The 26,623-nt window shown below is 41.7% G+C and overlaps 1 protein-coding gene across 1 annotated transcript in view; it reads left to right on the top strand.

The window, feature by feature from the left end:
• The window catches only part of LOC114642389 (MAM domain-containing glycosylphosphatidylinositol anchor protein 1), an 828,760-nt gene that overhangs the window by 361,712 nt on the left and 440,425 nt on the right, over positions 1-26,623 (top strand). The window lies entirely within an intron of this gene.

Consider the following 26,623-nt stretch of genomic DNA (forward strand, 5'->3'; position numbering starts at 1 on the left):
CAGCCAACTTGGTGCAGGTTTCCCTCACCTGGAGCTTGACTGTCTGCAGCTCTGTCAGAATGGTCTCCAAGACGGCATTCAGGTTTTGTTCTTCCGACATTCTTCCTCGAATAAATTGCGTCAATCCTACTGGCTATGCCAATCTGTGAAAGATATAAAGGAAGAGACAACACTCTTATTAAGGTTTGGGGTTTTTCCTTCCCCGTATACTGTGAGGTCCACTTGTCTAATGAAGACTTTGGCATACATATAAATGAATACAGCCAGGATGACATGTTAGTTCAACAGGCGAATTTATATAACGGACGAACAAGAAATTAGGTACAAGGATTGATGGGAAAATCCAGGAGATGTCTGGGTGATGTGGAAGTGTGGAGCTGGAAGTGATGTCATCAGAATGGGACGGGGTTGAGCTTGTAAACATGGAGGGGAACTCAAGTGCGTGACATCTTATGGGTTTGTTTGCTCTTCAGTTTTCCTGCTGAATAAAAGAGAGAGATTTTAGAGCTCTCTTCCAAACCAATTCCCTGGGAAGTATCACGCTCCCTTGAGCTGTTTGGCTGCTCCTTACTTGCTCGTGTGACACATGACATTCTCAAACTCTCTAAATCCAATTCAGCGCTGCAGGAGACCAGAGACTATCCTGGCAACAATAGACACAAGGTAGCGAAATAGTTTCGGACAAAGTGTCCGTTAATTTCAGGGCTTACTCACTCGCAAACACAAAAGATAATTTAGAAGCAACCTAATCCTGTCAACCTAATCTGCATGTCTTTGGGGATGTGGGTGAAAAGGAAGAATACACAGAGGAAAAAAACCCACATAGACATGCAGAGATCATGCAGAATCCACACAAACCATAGCCAGACTCAAGGCACTGGATATGTGAGACAGAATAGCTACCCACTGTATCACCATGCCACTCGCTTTCTAAGTGTTTCATCTTTAATTATTTTCTCTTCTACAGACAGAACAAATTCTAGTTAGGATTCTAATATCCAAGTTATATACCCAAATAATTAAAATAAAATTCACATTAAATATATAAATGCAACATGGAGGGGCCCCGAATTCCAGCAGGGCATCATGGACATTGGAGTTTTTCCTCACAGCCCTGCTGGATGCAGTGGGAGCCGCTAGGGGATGCTGCAGGGAGGAACAAGGATTTATATTTTCCATATAGTCTGGAAGTACTCCCTAGTCACGGGGACGGAAGAAACGAAGTACTTCCGGGCTGAAGAAAAGGAGTTTTCATCTGACCCAGAAGTGCTAGCAAATCACATGGACTAAGGGACAGAAGCACTGCCGGGTCAGGGACTATAAAAGGACTGTGGGAGATCCCAGTAGTGAGCCGAGTTGGGAGGGAGTGGAAAGGAGCTGCTGGGAGTGGAGGAATAGTTATTGATTAGTGTGGTGTTATTATTGATTTATTATTGAGTATTGTGGAGTGGAGGTGCTTGGTGCACAGTGTTGTTATAATAAAGTCATCTTTGGACTTTTACCTGGTGTCTCAACGTGTTGTCTGAGGGTTCAGGGGTCGACAGCGCCCCCTATCTGTCACAATGTATATTGCATATGTATATTGTTCATATGCGAATGTCATATTATTCTTCATAATGTAACATTTGTGAATGAATGTTTTCCTTTAACTACATATTTAAGTACTAATGATGAAAATAACATTTTCTAGCAATGTGCAACATCAATTTCCATTTTACCATAAGTCTCTTTAAAAAAAAGGTTTTTAGTGCTTTATACAATATAACTTTCTCAGCCTCTCAGGTCCAGAGGGATGGACATCTCAAGAGCTAATTTCACATTTTTGCAATTCATTTAGTTTCATTTTAGAATGTTATTCATTTTTATTTTAAAACAATATTTGATTGTTATTTAGTGACATCATGTTGTAACTAGGGCAGCACGGTGGAGCAGTGGGTAGCGCTGCTGCCTCACAGTTAGGAGACCCGGGTTCGCTTCCCGGATCCTCCCTGCGTGGAGATTGCATGTTCTCCCAGTGTCTGCGTGGGTTTTCTCCAGGTGTTCCGGTTTCCTCCCACAGTCCAAAGACATGCAGTTTAGGTGCATTGGCGATTACAAATTGTCCCTAGTGTGTGCTTGGTCTGTGTGTGCTGGTGCCCGGCCTGGGTTTTGTTTCCTGCCCTGTGTTGGCTGGGATTGGCTCCAGCAGACCCCCGTGACCCTGTAGTTAGGATATAGCGGGTTAGATAATGGATGAATGTTGTCACTATTTTGTGTGTACTTGTTTTTCATGGGGATAGCAGTTTAGCGTATTTGTTTTAATGGATGTTGCCTTTTTGTATCGGTGCTGTAATGCTGCATGATGCATCTACCAGGTGACCAGTAACAGTAGTATAAAATACAGCTTTGAACAATGTCTAAACGTTAATGCCAGCCTAATCTTTTCGCAAATTAAAGAACAAAACTAATTTGCAGACTTGTCTGCTTTGCATCTTGTTCTGATTGTTTTCACTTTGTATTCTAATTAGTATTTCAGTTTTGACAAAAGATAGTTTGTCTACATTTTTGTTTCCCACCAACTTATTTTCTGACTATCCTTTTGATGTTTCCTCTAAAACAAGACATTGCTTATGTCTGTGGTACTCTAAAATCATCCAGTCCACCTGCACTGCTCTGAACACAACCGGACACAGTAGTATACTGCCACCTTCTTTTTCATTCTCACATTTTTTTTATTCTTCTGTCTCAGTAACATGGACCTATCTCCTCCTCTGGGTGATTGGGATAGCAGTAGCAGAGTTTCACCATCTAGAGTTCTTCTTAGTCATATTACTGCATGCTTTATACATTCTTTGCCACTTCTAAACCTTTAGTACACTTTTGGTCTTTACTTTCCTCCATTTCTATTATCACTAATTCTTCTAAATCAATAGATCTAGCAGCTTCACCCTGTTTTTTTATGTCCACTGCCAGGGCATCTTTAATGTCTCAATTAGGCAACTCTTTCCAACTATATAATTTCTATATCATCTGAAACCCTGCACCCCTGGTTGTGTTATCTTTCTTGTTTCAAAAAAACTCGGTTTCTCACCAGTTTACTGTATATCCTTGCATTTACTCTCCTACTTGATGCTCTTCATTTCCACAACTTCAGAAACATGTGCCAAGTTTCATCCCAAAACCTTTCTATGCATAGAAGTTTTCTTCCAAGCAGTAAGCATCATCAGCAAATTCTGAACAACAGGACCCCAAAAGTGTGTGAATCAACCCTGATTTAGATCACCATTTGTGGCTTTCTTAATATTTGAATTACCAGGCTTGCAGTCTTTTCAAACCTCTTGTAGCTCTCTGAATAGCCATTATAAATTGGGCCACTCATGTTACTACTTTGTGACTACTTTGTCATTCTCACTCCATTTTAATAAACATTGCTTTATTTTACCCAGAAAACCAATACAACAATGATTCAAAAATACTTCACCCCTCTAGCAATATAATGATTAATTACACATTTCAATTTTGCATATTTTAAACCCCATTAAAAAGATTCACTTCTGCCCAGCTCTGACATGTATGCAAATTATGAAATATCAGCATAAAAATGATTTAAGTTGAAAGGATGGTTTTAAATGAAGGATGAAAAGCAAACAGACTTGTGCCTTGTCCACTGATATATGTTGTGATAAAAAAAAAATTTTGGCACCCCGAAGCAAACACTCATAAAGAGACAAGCCTGAATTGCCCAAAAGCCATTTTTTATTAAACTATGGAAAAGCACACCATAACAAGAATAAACAGAGGAAATTTTTTTTTTTCCTTTTATTTTAGCCTTACAGAATATACTTATCTCTAGGGAGGCTTGCAAGTCTCTACTACACCATTATTATCATTTGTAGATTCCTAGGTCAATTTTAGGCTGGGTGCCCTCTTTGTGCAGTAATTTAAGTGAGTTTCATTAAGGAATTTTAGTTAGTTTCCTTTGTACCAAAACATAATTTCCGGTCATTTCACATTAATTTCCTTCTATTAGTGTGTATGTGTGTGTGTGTGCATGCAAAATTGGACTTGTATCCCACTTCAGATAAGTGAAAAGTGCAAGACACATGTGACAACAAAGCACATACCACTGCCCCTGTAGAGCCATCATTCTAAGGTGCCAGGTAGTCTCTAAATTGGTGGAGATTTCTTTGGTGGTTTACCAATAACTGCTCAGTCTCTCCCTGAACTCTTTATTCTCCCTCTCACTTCTACTTATTACTAACAGTTCGACAGGCCCTTGGATTAAGAGACCATTTAAACTCATTTCTGGGTTTGATTTACTTGCCAGACTACAGTGTCTAATGCCTTCTGGCACACTCCGCTTGTACTGCAGCCCTGACCTTCAAAATTCTCTTAGAAGACCTACTGGACTGTCTGGATCCCAGAAACCCCTGTATTGGACATACCTGTTCCAATGCATCAGTGCAGTTGTCATATATGCTGAGCTGAGAAGCTCTACATGTCCACCACTGTTCATCTCTTTGGAATATTGAAAATACACGCTCATATGGCTGGAAATATGACCTTTGCTGTCCCACAGGCTATGCTAATGTCCCATGGGCTCTGGCTAACTCATTATTATCTGCATACACTATATTGTATGAGCCCAAATATAGCTTCTCTAAAGTCACCATTTAGCTGGGAGTTGAAAATTTTACATTTAAAAGACTTCCTAAAACATTTATAGACTCAGAAATGAGGCAGAAAATTGATATATTTAACAAAACAGAAAAATGAACAAGGTGCTGTCAAATTTATACACTTTGTGGAAAATGTATTTATAGATTTAACAAGGAGTTATTAAATTTAAATATGTCTTGCAAAGTTTAATAATTTATTCATTTACAGAGAACTTAGTCATGTAAGCTATCAGCATTTTTATAAGTGTGGCAGGGCATGATATATCAAGCAGTGATTTCCTTGCAGAAGTGACCTACTATGGCATGTAGTTAAAGGTACTTTGTTAGTTGGATGAACTCCAGGGAACAGATGGAAGAAAAACCATTTTGTGCATATTTTAGATTTGTAATCTAAAGGTAGTAGATAAAGAATGGCTTGTCTCAGTTGATGTGATCTCTATGCAAAGTCTTGATTATATTTAGCTGCAAAAGAAAATTAGAAAAAGACAAGTACTGTACCATGGAAGTGGAGAAACAGCAGTCTGTTTATTTCTCCCTTTGGGACACAGCAACAGCAGTAAAGATTCTTAAAAAAATCTTATAAACAGGCCTTTGAGTGAAATGTTTGCAGGTTAAGGCCTCTTGTGATTAATGAATGAAAAACACATCTAATGTCCTCAGAGGATAGAGCAATATGCGCATTGCTCGAGACGAAGAAAAATAACAAAAGCAGGGATGAACAGAAATCATTACAGCTATAAAGACAAATAGATACAAAAATTGGTTAAATACGATTAATGACACAAGAAACCGAATTATTTGATATTAAACTGTCATTCTGCAAAGGTGTGCTAATTAGTGTTACCCCCAATAGCTTTCCCTTCCAGGTCTGAATCCACAGCTATATGCCTTCTGTATTGAGTTTGCATATTCTCCAAAGGGATTGTATCACAGTCTGTTTTTCTGCTACAGTCCAAGCACATACTGTACTGTCATGTTGACTGACAGCATTCTATTGCTCCACTGTGACTGTGTGCGTGCATTTATGTGTGAGATGTTCTCTGCAATGGGTTGAAATATTTTAAGTCCCAGCTCCATTGAATTCCCAAATGGCTTAAAGCAGGCACAAAAAAAGATGGATGAGTAGTGTATAATGACAAAGTAAGCTTTAGTGAAGATATGATCGATAACTAGCCACAAACAGTACAATTAACATAAATATTTTGTAGCCCATAGAGTATATTCTCCAGCATTCCCCTTACCTCATTTTATCTAAGATCTGTTGTATACTTAAAGTAAGTTTAAATGAGGAATACTGTAGACCTCTTGATACTGTTAAAATTAGTGATGGTAGAACAGAACTAAAAAACTGTTCATCAACTCACAAAAATCATGAAAATGAAAGTCGCTAAAGAGGTACATGCGAGTTTGACTAATGGCTGTCCTTATTAATATAACACATCACTGTATTGAAAAGTAAATGTGATTTCAAAAAATGCTATACATGCTATTTATGAATAAGTAATACTGTTAAGCTAATATTGCTGATAATTGTTAGAAACAATCAAAACCGAAAAAATAACTTCTTACGAGCATTTTTATGTAACATGTACTTGATTAATATACCATAAATTCCACATTATATTTTGAATGCAATTAGTTTGGTAGCGCATGTCTAAATTACAGAGAATCTTAAGAATAAAAAGGATTGTAATATAGACAAAAAACAACTTCTTACAAAGGTAGAATTAAATATAGATATTACACTGTCTGTCAAAAAATACTTCCACCTCGAAGCAGTTGTACCATTTGTATGAAAAACAGGGCTGGGGAGTAGGATGACCAGGTTAGCAAATAATTAAGTTTGAAGGTTAATTACAGTCACAACTGTCACTAGAGGGCTGTACATTTGATCACCATAGAAAAGCCATAAGTAGACAGGGTCTAGTTATATTGACCTTAGGGAACAATCCTCAAAGACACATTTGTTGCACTAATGCCCAAATTACTAGTCTCCTACTGACTATTGACAAACCAGCCTAACGTATAGCAGTGCATGCTGACAACATTGGTGGCAGCATTCCATGACTGTTAGGAAGGATATTGGAGGCTTAAAGGAAAAGCCAGTAGTTGACTATGCAACAGGACATTACAGTAGCTGTACTGTTAATCCTCTTTCGACATGACAGTATGCAATGCCCATGATCATTGGCCAGTTACCAGTGGAGGCAACATTTTGTTGACACTGTCCATTACTGTTATTGCTGTTCTCTATCTCGCTTTCCACCCTGAGAAAGCTGAGAGGGGGATTATAATTAAACGTTTCTTCCTCTTCCACTAAATGACATCTCCTGCTGGGAGCAGCAGATGTGACTGTAGCCTATAATGTGGCTCTTCCTCTGTAGCAGCTCCCTCTCAGCAACTTATACATGAACCTGCCCACATTTGCCCCACCCCTGAGCAATCTTCGCATAAATCCTAGTTATTGACACTCCCACTCTGTTCCTCTTGATCTGTTCCTGTATGCACCACTGAATACAGCCATTCACAGTCATGACTGTATCTGGACTTGTGTATTTCTCAAGAAGTCAGTAGCGCCGTAGATCGTGACAGTTAATTTTTATGTCTTTTATGTGTTTAAGATTGGGTGTGGACTTGTGTTATTCTTATCTGCAGGAGACAACAATGAACTGGTGGCTTATCATTTTTAGTGACAAGCCTGGTATCTCCCTTGTAGCTACTGACTGGCAAATTTACCCATAGAGATGATTTAGGCAAATGGTGCAATCTACAGTCAAATAACACATTGTCAGATAAGGTATAAGTTACTAAATTGCTTATGATAACTATTTGTTTCTGGTCATTGATAGATGTAGCTTGTGCATTGAACAGATTTCCATGGTTGGCCTACCTGGTTCGTCTATAAGCCTTTATTTGAGCACATACTGCTAACACCTTCCACAGACATCTACACAGCACTGGCACCCTTCTATAGCCAATTATGTCTCTTGGCATTTCAACACCTTCCCTAGACAACTGTCTGTCTGCAGGAATAGTTGTGTAATCCTTGGTTGGATGCAAGGTTATCATAGTTAATGAAAACTAAAATCAAAACTGAAACTATTAATAAAAACATTTTGGTAAACTGAAATTAGCAAAACCGAAATGAAAAACTAAAACTAAATGAAACTATTAAAGTAGCTGAAAAGACTATTTGAAATAAAATAATTTCTAAAAATATTTTTAGTTTTCGTCACAATCAGACTTTCACAAAGTTCACAAAATTATATATGAATAAGAATTTCATATTTGGTTTTTGAATAAATATTCCTCCAGTTAGACTTTAACCCTTGAAACTTTTAACTTTAAAACACAAAGTCATCCACCCTGAGCCACCCACATATATTCATCCAGTGAATGGCGGCTGGTGATGGAGGGCGGGTGTTGATGCAGCATTTGCGGTGGCAGACAAACTGTATACAGGCGCATAAAGCATGTGACGAAGAAAGCAATTTACTGTATGAAAATAGTGACAGTTCTTCAGGAGCTGATAGTGACAGCATGACAGATTCTGGTTCAAGTGAGAAGTATTAGATACAGATGATCCCTTACAGAACTTCAGTCTGTTCATAAATTATAATGTTGATTGACGACACACAGACATTGATAAATGATTCTTGACTAGTTTTTAATAACTGTAAAATCATGTCATTTTCTAATTGGGTCCTCTCAGTAACAGGACAAAATACCTTTTTTTAAGAACTTGCTTTTTTCCCTCTAAAATCCCATCCACTAACATTGTACTGGAAATTACCAACAACAATAGGAATGTCAATCAAGATCAATATAAATTTAACTCATTACTGAACATACAAATACACAACATAAATGATGGCATGTTAGCTGTAATTCTGACTGATCCCAACATACAGTATTGTACACAACAATTACTGCAGCAGTACACACTAAGCTAAATTCCAGGGTGCAAGAGTCTGATGCCTGTTATGATAAGCTGCTGCATTTGTTTGTGTTTCTTGTATATCAAGATGTATTTCAAACGCCAGAAGTTGGAATGTGCTGGTCAACAAAACTTTTGATGTATGGACAGTTTATTTCTCAGGTGTCTGTGTTTTGTTGACAAATAATTCACCTGCCACTTTGCATAAGAGAAATCCTTTTTGAAAATAAAACTGTACTGATCAAGAGACTGACGGTCAACATACATAGCATAATGTTGCTGAACAATCACTTTTGCTTTAAAAAGGTTGTTTAACAAAGAAGAGATACAAACCTTATAAAATTCCTGAGTTGGCAATGTCTCTACTGAACTACAGGTAGGTAGGTGAAGAGCGTCTGCCAACTGGTGAAAAACTAAATTCACTAACATGGTTTTGAATTTATTCTGTATTTATTAATTTATCTTTTCTTAGTTTTACATTCACAGCTTTAAAAACCTGATATTGTGAAAGTAATCCAGTGGCAGAATTATGTTTTAAAATATTTGTCTCCCTTTTTTTCAATCTCCCTCTCTCTCTCTCAAAATAGATAATTGAAATATCATACTCTTTTTGTTCTTAACATCAGCCATGTCATACATATTGCATATATATTGTATTGCTGCATTTTTTCAGCACTTTTATTTTTGGAGCAAATGTATATATGGTATATATTCACCATCACATAATTTCATTGTGTTGTAAATGTTCTGTGTCATTGCAGAGGACTATTTTTTGAGTGTGACTCCAGAATTATTATTTTCTAGCAATTGCAATAAAGAACAGTTTTTTTTTATTATTTATTTGCAGTCTGTGTTGCTATATTCCAGAACTGCTCTGTTCAGGTATGGTACAATGGTATAGATGCGCTGAGTCTGAAGGAGTGTGTAGAGGTGCCTGTACATGGGGTATCACAATCAATTGTGTCTTAATATTGCATGGCATTGATTGTAGTCTATTATCAAGCAGCAGATTTATGGATACTGTAGTTGTTGTTAAAGATACTTTTGCTTAATTATGTGACGTTTTTATCATGTTCAACAGCTGAAGTATAGTAAAGCATAATTCCATTACATTATATTCCAATGATGCGTTGTCACATTTGCTTTTGCATGTTGGTTTGGAAACCTTAGCCTTATGAACAAAATTTATCTTAATAATGTCAAATTGAGCAGCAAAATTATTGCTTTGCACCAGTCCATTCTAACTGTGTTTTATCACAAACAACTCAGTCTAACTAACGTAACCTGATGGGCTTTAAGTAAGGCATAACATGGTAGCTGAGTAACTACAAGAAATATTTCTTTTAATTTTGTGATATTGCTAGGGGGGATATTGTTTCGCCCCCTGCTTGCTTCACTTAATCCCCCCCACCCCCTCCGGCCTGCACTACGTGCCAGCCACTTCATGTCTCTGCTGCTTGCGTATGTGGATTTCACTTTCACCAAACAACAAATCTTTTAATTCTTGCAGATACGTCTTTTCATTGGGAAGAAACACTACTTTTCCCAGATGGCAACACAAATTAGATGATCTACAAGTCTCCGACTTAAAGTTTAAATTGAACAATATATTCAATCTCTTTACGCTGTTCTGTTATTTCGGCGAGTAATAATTTCCGTTTGTTTGCACTAATGCCATCTTTACTACTTATGAATTATCTCTAATCTGCTCTGCATGTGTATCTTGCCAACGTTTTTGGATTCTTTACGATGTTCTACTTTGTCATCTACTTTGTCTTTTATTTCCAGCCCCGGGCATGGTTAAATCTCTTGGCACAAAGTCTCGTCTCGCGGGAATGAAAGTATCTCTCTGAAAAAGTCACATGTCTTCCCAGGCTAAAAAGTCTCGTCCTGTCCCAGGATTTTTTTATTGTAATAGAGAGAAATGAAGTGTGCACATCTGTAAAATATGACTTTATTACTTGCATAAAATGTGTATGTATTTAGCACAAAAATAGTTATTTTAATTTTAATTTCTAAGTTTTTCAGATACATTGTGAGTGGCCAACTGACTGGTGGACGACAACAGGCCCAGTGCCATGGGAGGGCAAAAGGGGACATTTTTTCCTCAGCTAAAGTGTCCTGTCCCCTTAATTTTGGATGAAAATATTGTTTGAACACTTGCCCCTACTTAATGTGAGCCTTAAAATAGTTGTACCTTGTCAATATTCACAGGACTGCACTGATTACTAATTCACACCAAATGTGAGATGTCAGTACAGTGTAAGAGCTCATCAGTCCTGGTCATGTAATTACAATCCATACTGAAATGCTACAAGAGGCAATTAAAATGCAGCCTTTATAGTTATTGAAGAATGTTTTGCTGTATTATCTCAACATTTATTGATTAGTTATATAAAAATGCATTTCTAGTGATTTTATTTTTGTTTGGAGTCTGTTTGTTTAGCTGGTAAACTGATTTTCCTAATTATAGATGTGAATATTCCACTTACAGTCCACATACCTTGTATTAACATTTACAAATACATTGTCCTAAGGGTCTTTTTTTTCAGAAGAGGCTATTAATTGGATAATGAAATATCAATTCATTAAATAAAAAATTGCTGTTTATTGCTGTTGAATATGAAAGTAAACTTTAACTTTGGTAGTTACAACAGCTGAAATATCACCCATCCAGACCCAAAACCACCCAGAAGAATCTGATATGCCCCCACATAGATTTTTCCCTGGTTCCGGGCTTTCAGTACTTGCCATTTACCTTGCACCTTTTTTCCTTTTACCTGGTTGGACATTTTTAAGCATATTTTCATCCTTCCAATCAAATTCAGCAGAATGGCCTGGGTTACGTGGCATGAATTCTAAATCAACAGTTAACTGCATGTCAGATATTATTTTTCTAAGTGTTAATGGCAATGCATAATGTCAGAAGCACATTTTTTTATGGCAGCACATTGATTACCCTGGTGGTGCCTATATTTTTTTAAATAGCTCAATAGCAGGGCAGGACACCAGTTCATCTCATGCACACACTATCTCACATCAATTTAGCATTGCCCGTCCACATAACCTGCATGGTTTTGGACAGTGGGGGGAAACCAGTACTCCTTACAATGAGGTAGCATCACTACCACTGTGCCACCAAAACTAGAATATCCAAAAATACTTTGCAATCAAAATATAGTACTCAATGGATTACTCAAGCATTGAAATAACTGCTTTGTTAGATGATGAAACAGTTTGTGCTGACTTAATTTTTGGCATCATCTACAAAATCATTTTTTTAACAAAGTTAGTATGATGGTTTGATTGAAATTGTCTGGAAAGGTTAAAAATATGTGTTGCATGTTTAAAGACAAATTTCATTTTTCAGTTTCATAATTAAAACAATTTTGCAAAGTACTGTGACAACAGTAGGTTTATCGAAAGTTAAAAATCCATTTCATAGCCCATACTGTTTTATCTGAAGGACTTACTACAGCCTACAAGAAATGAGAAATAAGTGCATGAAAGTGTGCTTCAATGTAGAGGTCTGTGCAGCACCAGCTGGAGCTTTGAAACCAAAATCTAAAATCATATTGATGGAATAGGGCGGCACGGTGGCGCAGTGGGTAGCGCTGCTGCCTCGCAGTTGAGAGACCTGGGGACCCGGGTTCGCTTCCCGGGTCCTCCCTGCGTGGAGTTTGCATGTTCTCCCAGTGTCTGCGTGGGTTTCCTCCGGGCGCTCCGGTTTCCTCCCACAGTCCAAAGACATGCTGGTTAGGTGGATTGGCGATTCTACATTGGCCCTAGTGTGTGCTTGGTGTGTGTTTGTGTGTGTCCTGCGGTGGGTTGGCACCCTGCCTGGGATTGGTTCCTGCCTTGTGCCCTGTGTTGGCTGGGATTGGCTCCAGCAGACCCCCGTGACCCTGTGTTCGGATTCAGCGGGTTGGAAAATGGATGGATGGATGGATATTGATGGAATACCTATTACTGACCATAGAAAACAAGAAAGAAATTATATGCATGGCGTAACACTTAGATTCATCTGTAAACTGGTTTGAAAGTTGGAGCATTTGTAAATATTCTAGACACTTCATCAAAGAGTTTGTGATCACAATTTTGTTTATTACATATTTTTATTACAGTGACTCATATTCAAAAATAATAATTGTAATAGAATGTCATTTACTGTAGTTGTAGTATTTTTTGATGCCATTTTACAATATTGTGTTGCTGAAATTACTTTCATAGACGGAAGATTTCTATTCAAATGATGAGAAGGTTCTTGTGCTATTTTTTACTTGTTGGATGTGGAGGGTCCGTAATCAATTTGTAGTTCAAAATTTTCACAAAAGTTTAAAAAAAAAAAAAAGATGGAGAGTTAATCTGTGCTGAAGTCTTAATGTAAAATTGTTGGCTGTATCTGAACATGGTAGAATGCAGATCATTGTGGCACAGAGTTTGCATGTTCTGCCCGTATATATTCTGGGCTTTCCTCCCGACAATCCAAAGGCTTGCGGGTTAGGTGGATTGGCAATGCTAAATTGGCCCAAGTGTATATGTATGTCTGTGTGTTCACCTGCCAGTCGACTGGTGCTTTGCCCAGAATTGTTCATGCCTTCCGCCCTTGCTTGCTTGGATGGGCTCCAGCTTCATTTCCAGCTGACCCTTCTCAGGATAAAGAGGGTTTGAAAGATGGATGGATAATGCAGCCATAAGGTTGCTTTTAGTATAATGGAAATAATGAGTACATATTTAGTGCCATCAAGTCATCTTTCATATATTTATGCATTAGGTAAATTGCTTTTATTTTTTAATTTATGGACATGAGCTTCATGTCACTTACCTGCTTCATTTTCAAGGATCAACAGGAGTAAACAGCTGTTCCCATATTCTAGTACAGTAATGATGAACAAATAAACACTATCATTACTATTGTATTGAATAATTAAAGCAAAGTAAATAAATAATTACACACCTTAGTCTCCTTCTTTTTGGCCTGTGTGTTCCATTACTGCCATCTTCTATACTGGAGGTGGTAATATCCTTATATCCTATATAGGCTTTTAAATAGCAAAGCAAAGATGTAAACAGGGGAGTTTAGGTATGTCATTTGTCCTACCCCAAACTGCTAGTGGTCAAAAAAAAATATCCTTTATATTTTATTAAAAAATTAAGAATATACAAATTAATTTTATAAATTAAAACCGCTATGCATACAATGCCAAGCAAATACATACCCGGTGAGATTTAGCTGCTTTATGATGCCTTTGGAGATTTTTCACAATGGTTCGAAAGAAACAAGAAATAAAGGAAACGATTGCCTGAGAACACTAGGAAGGGCTTTCAACTAGAATTTTTGTGTTCTGTAATGTATTATTATAACAGCTAAAATGTCTTCTAATTAGCCAGCTCCACTGGGTTGCAAATAGTCAAGGAAAGCATTATTAAACACTAGATAACAGTCACTCACTGGTGTTGTGACTTTCTCAGTTGGTAAAATTTGGTTGTGTGTCCCTCACGGATCAGAAAGAACATTGGAATACAGGAGCTGGGTGTTTTTAATTAGGCTGGTAATCTCGATTGTCAGGAGCATATGGAACACAATTTCTGCCAAAATGAGTAAAATAAAAAGTCACTTGTGAAATGCATAATCACATGAAAAACAGCAGTGATTTATGTATATGAGTAGCACTTGCACTGTGTAATTGCAGGTCAGATATTCATGGGTGATCAGCAAACGTATTTGTTGCCAAGAAGTGGGGCTGATCCACTGACATTCTATCTCCCTCTCAGACCCATATCTCAACAGCCACTTGCATTTAATGGGTGTAGTTGCGTTAGCAGACATGACTGCATGTAGCGTCTTATTCTGAACATTCTACTATATTGTGTAAGGGGCCTTTCCCCGCCCCCCCACACTGACTCTCAATCTCACTCAGCATGTAGTACTGGTCCATCTGCAACGTTAACGCAATACAAAAATTAAACTCGTTCACTTTGCTTGTAATACTAGATTAATTTTAATTGTTATTCTCTACACTTCGAAGAGCTAGTGTACACATGAAATAATGAATATGAAAATATGGGTCAAATCGCATCACTTACCAATTCAATATGATACATTTTATTTTATGTTCCAATACAAGACAATTCTTTGTTATAAGGGATGAGTAGCAGTTCTAGCATCTTCTTTCGGCTGCTCCCGTTAGGGGTTGCCACAGCAGATGATGTTCTTCCATATCTTTCTGTCCTCTGCATCTTGTTCTGTTACACCCATCACCTGCATGTCCTCTCTCACCACATCCATAAACCTTTGCTTAGGCCTTCCTCTTTTCCTCTTGCCTGGCAGCTCTATCCTTAATATCCTTCTCCCAATATACTCGGCATCTCTCCTCTGCACATGTCCAAACCAACACAATCTCGCCTCTCTTACTTTGTCTCCCAACTGTCCAACTTGAGCTGACCCTCTAATGTACTCATTTCTAATCCTATCCATCCTCATCACACCCAGTGCATCTTTAACTCTGCTACCTCCAGCTCTGTCTCCTGCTTTTTGGTCAGTGCCACCGTCTCCAACCCATATAACATAGCTGGTCCCACTACCGTCCTGTAGACCTTCTCTTTCACTCTTGCTGATACCCGTCTGTCACATATCACTCCTGACACTCTTCTCCACCCATTCTACCCTGCGTGCACTCTCTTTTTCACCTCTCTTCCACAATCCACATTACTCTGTACTGTTGATCTCAAGTATTTAAACTCATCCACCTTTGCCAACTCTACTCCTTGCATTCTCACCATTCCACTGACCTCCCTCTCATTTACACACATGTATTCTGTCTTGTTCCTACTCACCTTCATTCCTCTCCCCTCTAGAGCATATCTCCACCTCTCCAGGGTCTCCTCAACCTGCTCCCTACTATCACTACAGATCACAATGTCATCAGCAAACATCATAGTCCATGGGGACTCCTGTCTAATCATCACCATTGCAAATAAGAAAGGGCTCAGAGCCGATCCCTGATGTAACCCACCTCCAACTTCAATGCATCCATCACTCATACCGCAGACCTCACCACTGTCACACTTCCCTCATACATATCCTGTACAACTCTTACGTACTTCTCTGCCACTCCTGACTTCCTCATACAATACCACAGCTCCTCTTGAGGCACCCTGTCATATGCTTTCTCCAGGTCCACAAAGAGGCAATGCAACTCCTTCTGGCCTTCTCTAAACTTCTACATCAACATCCTCAGAGCAAACATTGCATCTGTGGTGCTCTTTCTAGGCATGAAACCATACTGCTGCTCACTAATCATCACCTCACTTCTAAACCTAGTTTCCACTACTCTTTCCCATAACTTCATGTTGTGGCTCATCAATTTTATTCCCCTGTAGTTACTGCAGTCCTGCACATCCCCCTTATTCTTAAATATCGGCACCAGTACACTTCTTCTCCACTCCTCAGGCATCCTCTCACTTTCCAAGATTCCATTAAACAGTATGGTTAAAAACTCCACTGCCATCTCTCCTAAACGCATCCATGCTTCCATAGGCATGTCATCTGGACCAAAGGCCTTTCCATTTTTCATCCTCTTCATAGCTGTCCTTACTTCCTCCTTGCTAATCCGTTGCACTTCCTGATTCACTATCTCCACATCATCCAACCTCTTCTCTCTCTCTCGTTCTCTTCATTCATCAGCCTCTCAAAGTACTCTTTCCATCCGCTCAACACACTCTCCTCACTTGTGAGTACGTTTCCATCCTTTATCACCCTAACTTGCTGCACATCTTTCCCAGCTCTGTCCCCCTGTCTAGCCAATCGGTACGGGTCCTTTTCTCCCTCCTTAGTGTCCATCCTCTCATACAACTCATCATACGCCTTTTCTTTAGCCTTTACCACCTCTCTCTTCACCTTGCGCCTTATCTTAACTTCTTCTTTGCCATCCTGTTCCTCTGTATACTATCCTGTATTTCCTCATTCCACCACCAGGTTTCCTTTTCCTCCTTCCTCTTTCCAGATGTCATGCCAAGCACCCTTCTTGCTGTCACCCTTACTACATCTGCTGTAGTTTCCCAGCTGTCTGGTAACTCTTCACTGCCACCCAGTGCCTGTAACACCTCCTCCCTAAACTCAACCTTGCAGTCTTCCTTTTTCAACTTCCACCATTTGGTCCTTGGCTCTGCCCTCACTCTCTTCCTCTTCTTGATCTCCAACGTCATCCTACCGACCACCATTCTATGCTGCTTAACTACACTTTTCCCTGCCACCCCTTTACAGTCTTCAATCTCCTTCAGATCAACTCTTCTGCATAGAATGTAATCTACCTGTGTGCAGTTCTAGCATGAAAACCATTATTAAGAAACAACACAGGAAATGATCCAGCACAATTAATAGGATTGGATTAATTTGGCAATACTTCCTTAAGTTTGAAATTAATTCAAACTGATTGGATTAAATTACCCCTCCTTTAACCGCCACCTTATCGTGGTGGAGGGGTTTGCGTGTCCCAATGATCCTAGGAGCTCTGTTGTCCGGGGCTTTATGCTCCTGGTAGGGCCACCCAAGGCAAACTGGTCCTAGGTGAGGGAGGAGACAAAGAGCGGTCAAACAAACCTCCTATGAAGAAAAACAATTTTGGACGGCATTTTCCCTTGCCCGGACGCGGGTCACCAGGGCCCCACTCTGGAGCCAGGCCTGGAGGTGGGGCTCGATGGCGAGCGCCTGGTGGCCAGGCCTGCACCCATGGGGCTCGGCCGGGCACAGCCCGAAGAGGCAACGTGGGTCCCCCTTCCCATGGGCTCACCACCTATGGGAGGGGCCAAGGAGGTCGGGTGCAGTGTGAGTTGGGTGGTGGCCGAAGGCGGGGACCTTGGCGGTCCGATCCTCGGCTACAGAAGCTGGCTCTTGGGACATGGAATGTCACCTCTCTGAAGGGGAAGGAGCCTGAGCTAGTGCACGAAGTTGAGAGGTTCCGGCTAGATATAGTCGGACTCACCTCGACGCACAGCTTGGACTCTGGAACCAATCTCCTTGAGAGGGGCTGGACTCGGTACCACTCTGGAGTTGCCCCCGGTGAGAGGCGCCGAGCAGGTGTGGGTATACTTATTGCCCCCCAACTTGGAGCCTGTACATTGGGGTTTACCCCGGTGGACGAGAGGGTAGCCTCCCTTCGCCTTCGGGTGGGGGGACGGGTCCTAACTGTTGTTTGTGCGTATGCACCGAACAGCAGTTCGGAGTACCCACCCTTTTTGGAGTCCCTGGAGGGTGTGCTAGAGGGCATACCTTCTGGGGACTCCCTCGTTCTGCTGGGAGACTTGAATGCTCACGTGGGCAATGACAGTGAGACCTGGAAGGGCGTGATTGGGAGGAATAGCCCCCCCGATCTGAACCTGAGCTGTGTTTTGTTATTGGACTTCTGTGCTCGTCACGGATTGTCCATAACGAACACCATGTTCAAGCATAGGGGTGTTCATATGTGCACTTGGCACCAGGACACCCTAGGCCTCAGTTCGATGATCAACTTTGTGGTCGTGTCGTCGGACTTGCGGCCACATGTCTTGGACACTTGGGTGAAGAGAGGGGCGGAGCTGTCAACTGATCACCACCTGGTGGTGAGTTGGCTTCGATGGTGGGGGAGGATGCCGGTCAGGCGTGGTAGGCCCAAACGTGTTGTGAGGGTCTGCTGGGAACGTCTGGCAGAGCCCCCTGTCAGAAGTAGCTTCAACTCCCACCTCCGGCAGAACTTAGACCACATCCCGAGGGAGGTGGGGGACATTGAGTCCGAATGGGCCATGTTCCGTGCCTCTATTGTTGAGGCAGCTGACCGGAGCTGTGGCCGTAAGGTGGTCGGTGCCTGTCGTGGCGGCAATCCCCGAACCCGTTGGTGGACACCGGCGGTGAAGGATGCCGTCAAGCTGAAGAAGGAGTCCTACAGGACCCCTTTGTCCTGTGAGACCCTGGAGGCAGCTGATAGGTACCGGCTGGCCAAGCGGAATGCGGCTTTGGTGGTTGCTGAGGCAAAAACTCGGGCGTGGGAGGAGTTTGGGGAGGCCACGGAGAACGACTTTCGGACGGCTTCGAGGAGATTCTGGTCCACCATCCGGCGTCTCAGGAAGGGGAAGCAGTGCAGTGTCAACACTGTATATGGTGGGGATGGTGCACTGCTGACCTCGACTCGGGACGTTGTGGGTCGGTGGGGGGAGTACTTCGAAGACCTCCTCAATCCCATTAACATGGCTTCCAATGAGGAAGCAGAGCCTGGGGACTCAGAGGTGGGCTCCCCCATCTCTGGGACTGAGGTCACCGAGGTGGTCAAAAAACTCCTTGGTGGCAGGGCCCCGGGGGTGGATGAGATACGCCCGGAGTTCCTCAAGGCTCTGGATGTTGTAGGACTGTCTTGGCTGACACGCCTCTGCAACATCGCATGGACATCAGGGACAGTGCCTCTGGATTGGCAGACCGGGGTGGTGGTCCCCCTCTTTAAGAAGGGGGACCGGAGGGTGTGTTCCAACTACAGAGGGATCACACTCCTCAGCCTCCCTGGAAAAGTCTATTCAGGGGTCCTGGAGAGGAGGGTCCGTCGGATAGTCGAGCCTCGGATTCAGGAGGAACAGTGTGGTTTTCGTCCTGGTCGCGGAACAGTGGACCAGCTCTATACCCTTAGCAGGGTCCTGGAGGGTGCATGGGAGTTTGCCCAACCAGTCTACATGTGTTTTGTGGACTTGGAAAAGGCATTCGACCGTGTCCCTCGGGGAACCCTGTGGGGGGTACTGTGGGGGGAGAGTATGGGGTACCGGCCCCCCTGATAAGGGCTGTTCGGTCCCTGTATGATCGTTGCCAGAGCCTGGTCCGCATTGCCGGAAGTAAGGCGAACCCGTTTCCAGTGAGAGTTGGACTCCACCAGGGCTGCCCTTTGTCACCGATTCTGTTCATAACTTTTATGGACAGAATTTCTAGGCGCAGCCAGGGCGTTGAGGGGTTCCGGTTTGGTGGACTCAGGATTGGGTCACTGCTTTTTGCAGATGATGTTGTCCTGTTTGCTTCATCAGGCCGTGATCTTCAGCTCTCTCTGGATCGGTTCGCAGCCGAGTGTGAAGCGGCTGGGATGAGAATCAGCACCTCCAAATCCGAGACCATGGTCCTCAGCCGGAAAAGGGTGGAGTGCCCTCTCAGGGTTGGTAGCGAGATCCTGCCCCAAGTGGAGGAGTTCAAGTATCTCGGGGTCTTGTTCACGAGTGAGGGAAGAATGGAGCGTGAGATCGACAGGCGGATCAGTGCTGCATCCGCAGTAATGCGGGCTCTGCATCGGTCTGTCGTGGTGAAAAAGGAGTTGAGCCGCAAGGCGAAGCTCTCAATTTACCAGTCGACCTATGTTCCTACCCTCACCTATGGTCATGAGCTATGGGTAGTGACCGAAAGAACGAGATCGTGAATACAAGCGGCTGAAATGAGTTTCCTCCGCAGGGTGTCTGGGCTTTCCCTTAAAGATAGGGTGAGAAGCTCAGTCATCCGGGAGGGGCTCAGAGTAGAGCCACTGCTCCTCCGCATCGAGAGGAGTCAGATGAGGTGGCTCGGGCATCTGATCAGGATGCCTCCTGGACGCCTCCCTGGTGAGGTGTTCCGGGCACGTCCAACCGGGAGGAGGCCCCGGGGAAGACCCAGGACACGCTGGAGGGACTATGTCTCTCGACTGGCCTGGGAACACATTGGGATTCTCCCGGAAGAGCTAGAAGAAGTGGCCGGGGAGAGGGAAGTCTGGGCATCTCTGCTCAAGCTGCTGCCCCCGCGACCCGACCTCGGATAAGCGGGAGACAATGGATGGATGGATGGATTAAATTAATTAATCGTAAGAATTCTTAACAACAACAACATTTATTTGTATAGCACATTTTCATACAGCAATAGCTAAAATTGCTTTACAAAATGGCAAAGTTTCAAGTACAGAAAAGCAATTAAGATAAGGAATAATATTAAAGAATAAGTAACAACAAAACAAGGTAAGGTCAAATGGCCGGGAGGACAGAAAACACAACAAACAAAAAAATCTCCAGTTAGACTAAAGAAAAAAAACAAAATCTGCAGAAGTCCAAAGCTAAAAGACCGCCCAGCCCCCATTGGGCATGCTACCTAACATAAATGTTCCTAAGTCAGTCCTCTTTCTTTTCATGCATCACATGATAGGATTTAATGAAGCTGGTCTTATGGAACAATCAGACAATTGACTTCATTCCATCATCTCAGGGGGCTATATGGTGCCTTGATTAGGTGGTGGAGGCGCAGATTGCCACCACAGAAAAAACGGAAAAGACAGCAGAGAATAGTTGGGATTACGGATCCCTGAAGAATATGATAATTCTTTACCCATATATTCTTTTTAGGAATACAACTGAAATGCAGCTACGAAAAGTTCATATTAAAATAATGGGTTTTTAGCAGTTAATTGTACACATGAATGGCAATTAACAAGCGGCTCTAGAAAAAAATAAGAAAAAATATACAAGTTAAACTATTTTGTACTTAAACAGAATGTTTCTCTGTTGTAAAATAGATGAGTTAGCAAATTTTGTAATTTAAAAAATCTGTACACTGCTCTTTATTCAAGCTATCTCAATGAAAACCAAACTCAACTTTTCTCTAAAAACAAGTTTGCCAGATTTCAACAAGATTACTTCACTGGGAGCTGAGTTGTTAATGCAGACGAATAGACGCACAAACATTGTTATTGCAGTAGGTCCTTTTTCAAATTATAAGCAAATGCACCTGAAAAATACTAAAACCTTATTAAAACACTGCATTTTGTTTATATAGTGCTGTTCAGAAATTTTAAATGAACAACAGTGCACACATCATTGGATACAAATAATATCGGCATGAAACATTAAATAAAGATAAATGCAAGAACAAGGCATTGTGTTGTGTAGAACCAGAAATGAGGAAGTTGAAAGAATGGAAAAGGGCGTTGAAAGACAGAGGGTTGAAAACAAATAGGAAGAAGATACAATATATGAGGTTTAATGACAATCAGAATTAAGACGTTAGCCTGTAGGGAGAGTTATTGAAAAGCTTGGATACATTTAAATATTTAGAAATAGTGTTAACCCAAGATAGAAAATAAGGATGCAGAACTAACCCACAGAGTACAGTGTGGATTGAATAATCGGAAGGAGAATTCAGGGGTACTGTGTGATCGAAGAATTAAGATGCAGATTAAAGGTAAGGTTTTTAAGAGAGTGGTAAGACCAGCACAGATGTATGGAGCAGAGGGAGAGCAGTAGAAGAAGCTAGATATGTTAGAAATGAGAATGTTGAGGTGGATGTGTGAAGTTACAAAAAAGGGACAGAATAAGAAATGAGACAATCAGAGGTACAGCAAAACTGAGAGAGTTATCTAAGAAAGTACAGGAAAGTAGGTTGAAGTTGTATGGTCATGTGATTTGAAGAGATAATGAATATGTGGGAAAAAGAGGGAATGGAAGTACAGAGGAAGCAAGGGAAGCCAAAACAGATGTGGATGAATAAAGTAAAAGAAGATCTGAAGGAAGAGGATCTGACTGCGGAGTAAGTGTAGGGCCGAGCTGTATGGAAAATGTTCATCAAGCACATTCACCCCACATAGAAGTGGTAGCAGAGGAAGCAGAACGAGAAACATGAATTACAATAAGAGACTATAAATCTGAATAACAAATGTATGAAATACTAGCAGAGAACCCTTAACAAATAACATCATTTGTGAGTCAAACACAAATTATTCTGAGCATCTGGACAAAGAGTGTAAACTGAAAGAAGGGTCAGAGTATCAGGGTAAGTTAACCTGAAATCCTGAACAAATGAGTTTTAAGTTGTTTTTTAAATGAATGAATTGAGTCGGCCGATCTTATTAATTTAGGGATGTCGTTCCAAAGTCTGGGTCAATAGAGCTGAAGGCTCTGTCACCCAGAAAACACAGGTTAGTTTGGGGCACAATGAGATTGCCAGAGTGGACTTTAATGGGCAGACAACAGCATACTGATGAAGGAGGTTACATATGTAGGCCGTTTTAAAGTTTTATAGGTTAGTAACAGAATTTTATATTCAATACTTTAAGACATAGGGAGCTAATGAAAGTGGAGCAAGGTGGGTGTTATGTGTTCGCTGGAGAGGCATGAGCAAACGTGGGATATGTTAAGGAGGTGGAAGAAAGAAATTAACTTGAAGTGATTATTGTAGGTGATAGAAAAGGGAGAAATCAAAAATGACACCAAAATGCCTGGCTGAAAAAAGCCTGATGACAGATAACCAATAGTGATTGAAAGGAGCACATTTTCTTGAGCTGAGCTTTAGTGCCAGTTAGCATGACTTCTGTTCTGTTGCAGTTTAATTTTAAAGGGTTACATTATCTAGGATTTAATTTAAGGTAGGATGTGAGCACAGAAGCTTCAGTTTTTACTTTTAACACTGAAGTACATCTGAGTATCATTTGCATATAAAACCAAGGGGAAACATGTACAGTAGATACAGAACAGCAGAGAGACAAGGACAGAGCCTTGAGGGACTCCTTGTTTGACTGGCACTGAGCTGGACCTGCTGTTTCCAAGACTAGCAAAGACAAATCAATCAAAAGCTTGTACAAGGTAATTTGACAAAGGGCCATTAAAATATGAATGTTACCAGATATAGGAAAGTGTAACTTTTGAAAATAAACTAATAGGAAGACAAGTAATATTTTTAAAGTAATAATGGCAACATAAAGAGAAAGCAAATTTTAGTCTTTGTGGTACTCTGTAAAACTGGTCTTTTTTCTGTCAGAAAGTGCTATGAAAAAGTATTCACCATTTTCTGCCAAAATGTAATCTCTCTCTCTCTCTCTCCTATTAAAAAAAAAAATAGAGGTACACTTTGAAAACACATCAGATCTAAATGGGGGGAAAAAATCACGCTGGATATCTATACTAATATGGACTGGGTGATGTGTTAGGAACAAAAGGATGCCACATCGTTTGATGGAAATGAAAATTATCAACCTACACAGGGCTGAATTCAAAGACACCCCAAAAATCAAAGTGAAAAAATGAAGTGGCAGGCTAGTCCATTTTGCCGAAGTTTCATTGTAGCTACTCAAAATCATACTCAGTAGTTTGTATGTACCCTACATGCTTCTATGCATGCCTGACAACTTCGGGGCATGCTCCTGATGAGACAACAGATGGTGTCCTGGGGAATCTCCTCCTAGATCTGGACCAGGGCATGACTGAGCTCCTGGACAATCTGAGGTGAAACCTGGCGGCATTAGATGGACCAAAACAGAATGTCCCAGAGGTGTTCTGTTGGATTTAGGTCAGGTGAGTGTGGGGGCCAGTCAATGGTATCAATTCCTTCATCCTCCAGGAACTGCCTACATACTCTCGCCACATGAGGCTGGGCATTATCATGCACTAGGAGGAACCCAGGGCCCATTGCACCAGCATAGGGTCTGACAATGGGTCCAAGGATTTCATCCTGATACCTAATGGCAGTCAAGGTGTTGTTGTCTAACCTGTAGAGGTCTGTGCATTACCCCATGCATAGGCCTCCCCAGACCATCACTGACCTACCACCAAACCAGTCATGCTGAACGATGTTACAGGCAGCATAACATTCTCAATGGCTTCTCCAGACCCTTTCAAATCTGTCAAATGTGCTCAGGGTGAACCTGCTCTCATCTGTGAAAAGCACAAGGTGCCAGTGGTGGACCTGCCAATTCTGGTATTCTATGGCAAATGCCAATCGAGCTCCACAGTGCCGGACAGTGAGCACAGGGCCCACTAGAGGATGTCAGGCCCTCAGGGCACCCTCATGAAGTCTTTTTCTGATTGTTTGGTCAGAGACATTCACACCAGTGGCCTACTGGAGGTCATTTTGTAGTGCTCATCCTGTTTTTCTTTGCCCAAAGGAGCAGATACTGGTCCTGCTGATGGGTTAAGGACATTCTATGTCCAGCTCTCCTACAGCAACTGCCTGTCTCCTGGAATCTCCTCCATGCCCTTGAGACTTTACTGGGAGACACAGCAAGTCTTCTGGCAATGGCACATATTGATGTGCCATCCTGGAGAAGTTGGACTACCTGTGCAACCTCTGTAGGGTACAGGTATCACCTCATGCTGCCAGTAGTGACACTGACCGTAGCCAAATGCAAAACTAGTGAAAAAACAGTCAGAAAAGATGAGGAGGGAAAAATTTATATACTGTATATATAATAGATAGATAGATAGATAGATAGATACTTTATTAATCCTAAGGGGAAATTCACATACTCCAGCAGCAGCATACTGATAAAAAACAATATTAAATTAAAGAGTGATAAAAATGCAGATATAACAGACAATAACTTTGTATAATGTTAACGTTTACCCCCCCGGGTGGAATTGAAGAGTTGCATAGTGTGGGGGAGGACCGATCTCCTCAGTCTGTCAGTGGAGCAGGGCAGTGACAGCAGTCTGTCGCTGAAGCTGCTCCTCTGTCTGGAGATGATACTGTTTAGTGGATGCAGTAGATTCTCCATGATTGACAGGAGCCTGCTCAGTGCCTGTTGCTCTGCCATGGATGTCAAACTCTCCAGCTCCGTGCCTACAATAGACCCTGCCTTCCTCACCAGTTTGTCCAGGCGTGAGGCATCCTTCTTGTTTATGCTGCCTCCCCAGCACACCACGTAGAAGTGGGCACTCGCAACAACCGTCTGATAGAACATCTGCAGCATCTTGTTACAGATGTTGAAAGATGCCAGCCTTCTAAGGAAGTACAGTAATCCCTCGCTACTTTGCGGTTCACTTTTCGCCGATTCACGACTTCGCTGGTTTTTAAATATAGTAGTAGTATTTCCTAGTCTAAGAACAACAAAACAAGTTCGGTGACTAAGTGCGTTGTAACACGGGCTGTGATTGATACATGGGAGGGAGACGACAAATCACAGCTTCCCGCTTTCTGATCGGGCCTGTGATTGGTGCTTTGACTAATGCCTAGATCCCACAGTATCTCCCCTTAGGAGTGGCGTTAGGCAAGTGTAATTGAATAGCGGCGCTGCAAGTTTAGTTTCTTTTCAATAAAGTCAGGCGTTAGGCAAGTGTTATTGAATAGCGGCGCGTCATTGAATAGCGGCGCTGCAAGTTTAGTTTCTTTTCAATAAAGTCAGGCATTAGGCAAGTGTAATTGAATAGCGGCGCGTCATTGAATAGCAGCGCTGCAAGTTTAGTTTCTTTTCAATAAAGTCAGGCGTTAGGCAAGTGTTATTGAATAGCGGCGCGTCAAGTTTAGTTTCTTTTCAATAAAGTCAGGCGTTAGGCAAGTGTTATTGAATAGTGGCGCTGCAAGTTTAGTTTCTTTTCAATAAAGTCAGGCGTTAGGCAAGTGTTATTGAATAGCGGCGCGTCATTGAATAGCGGCGCTGCAAGTTTAGTTTCTTTTCAATAAAGTCAGGCGTTAGGCAAGTGTCATTGAATAGCGGCACTGCAAGTTTAGTTTCTCCTCAGCTCTCTGCTTACCTGGGCTGCTGTAATTGTGGGTGGGGGGAAACTCTCTCCTATGCTGGTGTCAGCAGAAGGATGGGTGGAGGGTGCAGTACTCAGAGGTGAGAGTGGGTTAGGGTGGTCAAACCTGTTAAAGAAGTTGTTCATCTGGTTTGATCTCTCCATGTCTCTGTCGATGGTGGCACCCCGCTTCGAGCTGCAGCCAGTGATGATCTTCATCCCATCCCAAACTTCCTTCGTTCTGTTATTCTGCAACTTCTGCTCCAGCTTTCTTCTGTACTGCTCCTTCGCCGCCCTGAGCTGGATTCGGAGTTCCTTCTGCACACGCTTGAGATCATGCTGATCAAGGCCTTTAAAAGCCCTTTTTTTCAGGTTCAAAAGGCCCTTGATATCACTTGTAATCCATAGCTTGTTGTTAGCATAGCAGTGTACTGTTCTTACTGGAACTACAATGTCCATACAGAAGTTGATGTAGTCAGTAGTGCAGTCAACAACCTCCTCAATGTTCTCACTATATGATCCCTGCGGTATATTCCAGTCTGTAGTTCTAAAGCATTCTCTC

This window comes from Erpetoichthys calabaricus, chromosome 3 (genome assembly GCF_900747795.2).
Source record: "Erpetoichthys calabaricus chromosome 3, fErpCal1.3, whole genome shotgun sequence".
Lineage (NCBI taxonomy): Eukaryota > Metazoa > Chordata > Cladistia > Polypteriformes > Polypteridae > Erpetoichthys > Erpetoichthys calabaricus.